This window comes from Varanus komodoensis, unplaced genomic scaffold (genome assembly GCF_004798865.1).
Source record: "Varanus komodoensis strain SLA01 unplaced genomic scaffold, ASM479886v1 scaffold42, whole genome shotgun sequence".
NCBI lineage: Eukaryota > Metazoa > Chordata > Lepidosauria > Squamata > Varanidae > Varanus > Varanus komodoensis.
The window spans coordinates 5,972,638-5,980,085 of NW_025335972.1; positions in this window are offsets into that span (position 1 = coordinate 5,972,638).

Here is a 7,448-nt window from a genome sequence, read left to right on the forward strand (position 1 = left end):
TATTATCTGGGGCTGGAATGCACTAAAGCAAGTGCTGCAGGTTGCTTATAAAGTGGCTTTTAGGGACCTACCCTAAATGGTCCAGTATAAAAGCTGTGCTATTCTGTGTTTTCCCATGGTCAACACATGAAGAAAAGAGTGTGTTCCTGTGGCAATTTGGTGACATTGCTCCTTGAAGAGGGGCTAACTATTCCCCCAAAGATTTGTGTCAGAGAAAACTCTGCCTTTAGCAACTTGTCTTGGTGTTAGGTCCATTCCAGGATACTGTTCCAGTGGATGCTGGGGACCATAAAGAGCTGGTTCAGATTAAAAAACAAGCAAGCATTATCCTCGTACAGCTGGCACCATTGACATCAGAAGAAATAGAAGCTCTGGTCCTGGTTCTAGAGTGTTTGGAGTTTATAAAACAATAGTTATAAGGGGAAAACAATATTGTTGAACATGCCGCCACCAGCACCACACTAAAATTCTGAGGACAAGGCAAGGAAGTTATCTGAAAGCAGGTCTCTGTGCCTTTTTAACATCTCCCCACCAGACTGAATTTCTCCAACTGAAGATTTCTCCAGCATCACCATACCCCAGAAAAGGCAGCGCACACCTGTAGAATTTCTCCCTGTTCTGCAGATGTTAAAGACACGGGAATACTGCAAGATAGAAATAGCTGTTTAAACTGCAAACGATCCGTCACCATATTCACATGATCATGCCTGTATACCCTACTGCCTTCATTAATCCAAAATAACCTCTGGTTTTGCACAGCTAATCACTCCCGACGTGCATAATCCCCCCTTTTCGAATTAGTAGGCACAAGCGAGAGCAGGAGTGGAGGAAAAGAATCTATTCTAGTAACGGAGTATTGTAGCACGTAACTCACTCGAATTATGCAAGCCCAGTCCTCAGCTTTCCCATTCAAAGGAGGTAACACATCCAAATTAACAGAGCCATCCGCATCACCTCTCTCCCATTCACACATTCAACCTGTGACCGTCCGACAGGGTTGCCCCCGCCCGCCTTCTCGTGCGCCCAGCGCGATCGGAACTCGCGCTCCGCCGCCCTTCTCCGAAAACGCTGCCGCTCCGCCCCCTAGAGGCGTCTCTGCGCTGCTGTGTGCCGGCTGCCTCGGTCCGGCGCGCCGCTTGGGGAGAAACCGCCCGGGCCTTGCGCTTTGCTCACCATCTCCCCGGCTGGCTGGAGCGCCCGCCTCTCCGCCGCGGGAGGCTGTCGCGGATCGCTAATGGGATCCAAACCCGCGCGGCATCCCTTCCCGCCCGGTCCCTGCTCGATCAAAGCCTTCCTTTGCCTTCGGAAACCAACCTCTTTTGCCTAGGGACGGCTCGCGGAGAGGTGCCCAAAAAGCGCACGAAAGAAGCCCTCCCCTTTCTTTCCCAAAGGCTGCCCGGACGGACCTGCTGCTGTTGCTTGGGGGGGGGGGGAGCGAGGAAAAAAGATATGTCTCTTTCTCCTTGTTTTCCATGCGATCAAAGTCGGAAAGGAGGGGGTGTTATTACATAACACTCCTTCCGCCAAGGGAGGCTGACGGAAGGCCAGCCAGGCGCGACTCTCCAGGGACAGATCAGCTGCGCTTCGCCTGCTGCTGTTTGTTTTCCCTAGTCAGTGCGGTGGAAAATACCGCCCATCCCCACCCCCCGCCACAACAACCCCTTTCTCGATTGCGCTTATGCAGCTTCTAAAACGCGCCATCCTTTCCTTCGGAGAGCTGCATCATAAGCAGCCTTTTCTTTGTCCGTCAAATCTTGTAGTGGACTCTCGCCTCCCATCTTCAAGGTTGCACCCATTCAAGTTTACCCAGTTAACTCCTCAGCAGCAGGAACCAGCTTTTAAGGTTGCTCAGATTCCAGTGCCCCAGAAAACATGGACTGAGCAATGAAGAAAAGAGTGCTCCTGAGCATGTGCACAATGTCCATCCTGTGCCAATCAAGAAAACACCAGCAGCCTGCAAGCATTTGCCCATGTAAAGTGGCTTGATGAAGTGCACATATTCAGATTACAAAAGTAAAAACTGAAGGGGTCAATATACTGCTTATGATGTTGATTACATTTAAATTGCCACTTGCTTTTTGAATTGCAGACAATGGTTGTTTGGTTGTTTGGTTTTGGCTCACTTCCCTGAAAGCTTCAAAGACTTCTCCAGAAATATCTGTAAAATGTTGCAGTGCTGATTCCAACAGTCACCACCATCACCAATTGGGACTGAAATTTCCCAGCTAGCACTCTTAGTCGTTAGAAAAGAAATTTCCACAGGATTGCCACAGCCTTGGGACTCAGTAGTCTCAAACTAAGGTCCTGCTAGGATCATTTCTCTGCCCAGCCACAAGATGTGCTGCTTGATTCTTATTGGAAGAACTGTAGGAACGGGCAAGATAAATGACACTATGTTCAAGATACCTTAACAGGGTACATACAAGTGCACAGTGAGATAAACAGCTTGGTTTGCATAATTTTATGGGCCCTTGCCCATTCTGTATAAACCTGAAAAGTGTCTTTCACATTAAGGACATGGATCACTGAAGATGAAAAACTTCTCATGGGAAACCCTTGGGAATTGGGGTAGTTGCAGCTAAAAACAGGATGTCAGATAGACATAATCCCATCTTTCCTAACACTAGAGGGCACGAGGTCACCTAGTGGAATTGGTGGGTTCCTGCTTCAGGACAGTCAGAATAAAGTATTTCTTCATACAGCATATAATTAACTTGTGGAATGTGTTGCCATCCTCTGTGGTGATGGCTGCAGGCTTAGATGGTTTTAAAAAGAGAAACTACAGTACTTTATTGAGGAAAGACATTCCTCAGCATCAGCTATGTTAGCTGAATGGTGCCTCAACCTTTCAGAGGCAACTTATCTCTGAATACTAGTTGCTGCAGCACAAGCAATGGAGGAGGGCTGTTTCCTCCAGGGTCCTCTTGTAGGCTTTGTATTCTGCAGCAGCCTCTGCCACTGTTGGAAATCACTGCTCTGTTGTAGCAGGGCTCTATATGCTCTAATTAAAACTCTTATTAGCAAGCCTTGTCCTTTGCTTTCAACACAGAGGAGCGGGCAACCTGTGGTTCTCCAGTCTAGATGTTTTGGCCTACAACTCCCATTTTTCCTCATCATTGGCTATACCAGCTAGGGCTATGGGAGTTGTAGGCCAAAAATTTAGAGGCCACAAGTAACCCACCATTGCTTTAGCAGATGCCTTTAAGGAAACATTTCAGTTGGTGCTGTGTTTTCCCTCACTGCAGAAGCATAATAAAAAAAGTTCTGCCCTCCCAAGTCAAATTTGTGGTGTTTCAGTGAAACTAAGCAACTGCAATTTAATCATCCCCAGCCCACCCACTTATAGGGTTCCTGTATACTTCATGGTGGTGGGGGTCAAGGAACTCATTTTGCAAAATCCCGAATTATGTAAGGAGACAGTCAGTAAACAAGAGCAGGTGGTGCTGGTTTTTCTGATTGTCATACAAATTTATACAACTCTGAGGGCAGATGCCAGGAATATTCCCAGAGACTCTGGAACTGATCACTTGTAATTTCTCAAATGTTACTGGGTTACATATGAGATAGAGGAATGCTGTGAAGCCACAGACAGGGCCTCTCTTTACTTGGCCAAAATATCTTTGCAAATCAGCCTACATGTAAATTTTAATTTGAACCAGGGCTATGCTTCTGAAGCTCTTTTTACTGCTAAGGCTTAACCTAAAATTAAACAAATTGGTTGTTAATGCATTTGCTTCAAAATGCCCTGCTAAGGTTAGATTGTTAGCACCTATGCATTCCTCTGGAAGTAAAATACAGAATACAGTAAATATGTCTTTCTTCTTCAGGCAAGTCCCTTGTCACAGAGCAATAACTCACACAGTTTCAGTACTTCGTTTGGTTTTTCAGTGGTTTGGATAAATAAGTAAAATTGATTGATTGTTGTGTAACTTACTCTCAGATAAGTGAGCTTATAGCCAAAGCATCACTCTGCATAAACTCTGGCAATACATTCTACATGTCACTTTACAACTGAGCATCTAGCACAAGAATCTCGGCTCTTGACCCAACTTCCTCCTAGATCCCACACTCCAGCCTGAAAAGAATCCACAAGCCTGATTCTTTCCTCAGACCTGAATGGGCTGAATTAAAGTCCTGGGATCTCAGCAGACACCTAGTCCAATGACATATTTCAGTGATAAACAGACTCCAGGCTAGCAGGATCCATTTTACTGTTGCTTTTCTAGAACCTCATGATCCATCCTGCAAGGCCAAGTACAAAAACCATACAGTTAGAATTAAAGAATTCTGAACCAAGGAATTTGAGTACCAAAACAAAACAGAGCTCCATATCTTTCCACCCGGAAATCTACTACAGTGGTACCTTAGCTCATGAACTTAATCCGTTCCAGGACTCCGGTTGTGATCCAAAATGGTTGTGACCCAAGTTAAATTTCCCCATAAGGTTCGATGTAAATAAGGTTAATCCATTCTGTAACTATTTTTTTAATCAGAAAAATGTGAAGCAAAGTGACAGAGAACAACAAGGATCGCGGCCATCTCCCCCCCGCCGCCCCACCCCGAGCACAAGCATGGCCATCTCCCCACCCACCCCCCAGCACAACCATGATTGCGCCTGTCATCCCTGCACATGCCCATCATCCCAGTGCGCTGGTGGGGGGAGGGAGAGGCGCAAACGTGGGCATGCTGGGGGGGAGATGGCCGAGATCGTGGTTGCGATCCTGCAGGAAAGAAGGTCGCAGTCACAGGCGCATTCCTGTAGGAAAGAGAGATGTGATCTTGCCATCTCCTCCACTGCCCCAGGCACGATCGCGGCCATCTCCCCACTTCGAGGGGGTGGGGAGACGGCTGCGATCATGGTTGCCACCCAATGCAGAGTTTGTGACCTGAGTTAAAATTTTTATGAAATTTTTGTTTGCGACCTGACTTGGTCGTGAACTGAAGCATGAACTGAAGCATTCATGAGCCGAGGTACCACTGTACTGGATTCCCCAAGCTTTCTTTCCACAAAGATATTTTGGCCAGTATAATTTAGGGCTGTCAGATGGAATAATTTTATTGTTGCTGTTATTAAAAGACTGAGCATCAGAAAATCTTGCTGATCTATTGCCTCTCTCTCTCTCTCTCTCTCTCTCTCTCTCTCTCTCTCTCTCTCATCTAAAATTATTTCTAGGCCTCTTTTAAGGGCAGAACTCTTTCCAGGTATTATAGGAAATAAAAACCAAACAAGATGGATATGATAAAAATCAACAGAAACTATCCATGATTCATGCAAGCTCTCCTGCCACCTGAGGTTAGGAGGAACACATGTGCTTCCATCATGTCTGTCCCCTTGCCAGGTTTGCCATGCCTCCTTCCCCGTTGAGTGTCCCAGCCTCCCTCAGTCTCCTGACAACAGACAACCCCTGCTATCTCTCCTTTGCCTCCCAATTCCCTGTTGTGTCTCACATCTTGACATGCACATGGTGGGCATGTTGTGAGCGGAGCCGGCTGGTGCTGGAGGACAAACTAGATGGCCCGGGAGACCCCTTCTGACTCGCTCTGTTTCTACGTTTCTATCCACCCCCCCGCCCCGCCACATCTCTCAGCTAGTTCCCCCAGTAAAATGCCCCCTAATCTCAAATGCCTCTGGCATCAGAAGTGTGTTTACAGTTCAAAACATTAAAAATAATAGAAAAATATAATAAAACATCAATGAAAATGTTAGGCAAACTTTATTATTCAAAATGTGTGAGGAGCTTTTCTATCCCCTAGTCTTGATAAATGTTCTGCCAATGTAATCTCATCTCTTCTGCCAACCTGCTAACACCAAGAACTATATACCTGCTTCCCTAGACCTGCTTTCTTTTTTGTGGGGACAATTTGTGAGGGCATTTTTACACTCCACTACATTGCTTGTATTGGGGCATAAATACATCCCAATGGCAAAATCAATAGACTATTGGGATATTTTATGACCCAGACATGTTTTTGTTTCCAGAAATAATGCAGGAAATACTAAGCACCTGAAATATGGAAAATCATGGGGATGATAGAATACAACAATACGATGGTTTGACTATGTTGTAGGCCTATGTCTATGTTAATTCAGCAATGTAAAGTGTCCTTGGGTTAAGTTTGTCCCTCTGCTTTATCAGGTAAGGTTAATTATAATGACCTGGACTATGTGAATATCAATTAAAAAACATTTAAGGCACAGTCCCTTGCAAATCAGATTTTAAAAAGGCCTGCAACTTCCAACATGCCCCAACTTGCATAGGGTTGCACCACAGTTATTTTTTATTTTATATCTCACTATACAGTAGTTTACAGTAACTAACTGTAGTCCTCCTAGTCCTCTCCCATGGGGGTGCAGGAGGTTACAGGGAAGAGAAATTAAAGTAGTTCTTCAAAGAGTTTCGACATTCCCATTAGTCAATAAACTCATCTGTGTATTTATGTCTACATATATAATGAGTCTGAGGGAACAGAGACCTTGAGATGATAGCATCATCTACAACAGAAAGGAAAGAGTTCCTGGGCCATAAAAAATATGGCTCAGCTTGAGCCCAAAGGTCTGGCAAGATATACATTTTAATAAACAAACAAATAAATCAGGAAGTGTACAGTCTGAGGAAATCCCTTATCAACATGGTTGGCTCACAATATTGTCTGACACCACAACGGGACCCGTTTTTGTTGTGTACATGGTGGCAATGTTAGAATGGACAAAAGATAAAAGCCTACAAATTCAGGTACCAATTCTTCAGGTTATATTGTTCTTAAACGGACCAGCTTAAATGGAAACAGTGCAAGGGAGGAAAGCGCCAAATAGTCTCTCAGCTGAACTGGTGGAGCTGCCCCCTTACGCTAAGCTTCCCTTTGCAACGACCACGATAAATACTCCCCTATGTTAAAACCAGGTAATAAACACCTCCCAGCAAGTCGAAAACTAGCTAGACTGGCTCCGAACCTTCTCCCTCGTGTGTTCTTTTTATGCATGAGGTAGGTAAGCTTTGTCTTGGTAGGAGATCCCCCGGTCTGAAGTGATACAGTCCGTTCCAACACCCCAACACCATCCCACTTGCTTCTGCTGCCTATTTAAAGCAGGCTTCTTTCTGCAGTCATGGCTTGCTGAGACCAACAGACCTACGCCTTGTTGTCATGGCAACATGCATCCCTCCCTTCAGTAGTCTTCTATGGCGTTCTCTACACCGAAGATGAGGCAAGCCTAAGGACCACTGAGGCGGGGGCCTATTAAGAGTCTCTCTCTCTCTCTCTCTCTCTCCACCCCCCACCCCCCCGTAGCAACCAAGCTATTTCTAAATTGAAAGGCGATCCCACCAATCGGACGCCAGCAGCAGGTCTCAGACGCGCGAGTGCAAACTTAAACTGTTGCATCGCTCTTCTATTGCGGTCTCTTGTTGGGGGAGGAAGCGTATCATGAATGATTGACGGTTACTTCTATC